Source organism: Bison bison, unplaced genomic scaffold, assembly GCF_000754665.1.
Source record: "Bison bison bison isolate TAMUID 2011002044 unplaced genomic scaffold, Bison_UMD1.0 scf7180017864295, whole genome shotgun sequence".
Classification (NCBI taxonomy): Eukaryota; Metazoa; Chordata; class Mammalia; order Artiodactyla; family Bovidae; genus Bison; species Bison bison.
Genome location: NW_011494867.1, coordinates 1,498,953 through 1,500,876, shown reverse-complemented (window position 1 = coordinate 1,500,876; position 1,924 = coordinate 1,498,953). Strand labels below are relative to the sequence as shown.

Sequence of the window (1,924 nt, the reverse complement as noted above, 5' to 3'; positions counted from 1 at the left end):
CCTTAATGTAGCTAAGGGTTTGTAGAGTTTATCTTTAAAAAATAAACTCCATTTCACATTTTTTCTATTATTTTTCTATTTCATTTATTTCTACTCTGCTATTTCCCTTCTTCTGCTAGCCTTGGGCTTAGTTTGTTCTTATTTTTCTAGTTCCTTGAAGTGTAAAGTTTGGTTGTTTGAGATCTTTCTCCTTTTCTTAATTTATGACTGCACTGGACCTTCCTTGCTGCACGTGGGCTTTCTCTAGTTGTGGTGAGAAAGTGAAAGTGACTGTCGCTTAGCTGTGTCTGACTCTTTGTGACCCCGTGGACTAGACAGTCCTTGGGATTTTCCAGGCCAGAACACTGGAGTGGGTAGCCTTTCCCTTCTCCAGCGGATCTTCCCGACCCAGGAATTGAACAGGGGTCTCCTGCACTGCGGGCGGGTTCTTTACCAGCTGAGCCCCCAGGGAAGCCCAGTGTGGTGAACGGGGCTATTCCTCATGGTGTTTCAGCTTCCCACTGCGGTGGCTTCTCTTAGGCAGAGCGTAGGCTCCAGGGCCCATGGCTCGGCAGCTGTGCGCACAGGCTTGGTGGCCTCGTGGCATGTGAGATCCTTCCAGATCAGGCATTGGAGTTTTGTCCCCTGCGTTGGCAGGCAGGTTCTAACCACCGGAGCAGCAGGGAAGGCGCTTTCTCCTGCGTTATGTCGGCGTGTATTGCTGTGGACTCACATGTGCATATCGCTGTGCTCTCAGCACTGCTTTTGTCCCACTCTCTAAGTTTGGCTACGTTGTGTTTCATTTGTTTCCAGGTACTTTCTGATTTTCTTTGGATTTCTTTTTTTGACGGAATTGTTCAAGAGTTGTTTAATTTCCACATATTTATGCGCTTTCCAGTTTTCCTTCTGCGATTGATTTCTAGTTTCATCCCACTCTGGTCAGAAAAGATGACCACGATGGATGGTCATCTTTTGGTATGATTTCAGTCCTCTTCAATTTGTTAAGACATGTTGTGACCTAACTTCTGATGTATCCAGAGCAGAGCTCCCTCTGGCTGCAGAGCTGCTTGCTCCAGACCTCTCCATGGAGTCTGGCTGAAGCTAGTCTCCATGGAGTCTGGCTGAAGCTAGTCTCCACGGAGACCAGCTGTCCTTGCTTAGCTAATTTTCCCCCACTGCCCCTCCTACCCTCGATCCTGAGAGGCTTCCTTCAGTAAATCACGTGTCCCCGGTTCTTTTCCTCAGACTTCTAGGGAACCCGACCTAAGAAGAAAACTGACAATGCAGTAGGCGAAGAACAGTAGCAAGAGAATGTAAATGAATAAACACCGCAGACATCCTCCACCCAGGTCTTCCCTACTCAAAAAGTCTTCTCTCCTTTTGGAGGGAAGAGTCTGATGAGTTAATGAATGACATTGCTCAGACTTCCTAGCTAAGGACCCAGCTAACCTTAATAAAGCAGAGGTCTCTGCGGCGACCTTAGAGGAGGAAGCTGGCTTCAGCCGCACCCACCGCGGCCCACGCCTCTCCTGAGCCCATCCCAGCTGTGTGTCTCCCTTGGCTCTCTACCCGCCACACTCGGTATTTTCAGGCACCGAGAAGCAGACACGAGAACCTTCTCTCTAGTTCTGTTTTTTCTGCTCATCTAATCTTTCCCATACTGAGTGCTCGCTATACTAGTTTCCGGGACCTTATTCTTTCCTGAGTCCCCAGCCCCAAGCAGAGGACGTGGCACCAGGAGTACTCCATAAAGTTACTGAGAAATTTCGGTAAGGTTGGGGAGAGGTGGACAGGGCGGGGGAAGAAGACCAAGAGGAAGCGAGGGGCCTTCTGCCTGAACCACCTGGAAAGAGCTCTAGGAAACCAAGGCGCCTGAGCCGGGGGGGCGGCTGCAAGGTCCCTGTCACAGCTACAGGAGGCGCGTCAGACTCCCCGCCCGACAGGC

General features: G+C 50.1%; 1 protein-coding gene across 1 annotated transcript in view; it reads left to right on the top strand.

Moving 5' to 3' along the window:
• The first annotated feature begins 1,522 nt into the window (after positions 1 to 1,522).
• Positions 1,523 to 1,924, top strand: part of MLKL (mixed lineage kinase domain-like) — a 23,690-nt gene continuing 23,288 nt past the window's right edge. Inside the window, exon 1 of the mRNA XM_010850736.1 lies at positions 1,523 to 1,748. The gene's annotated coding sequence lies outside the window, so the exon portion shown is untranslated. The remainder of the gene's footprint in view (positions 1,749 to 1,924) is intronic.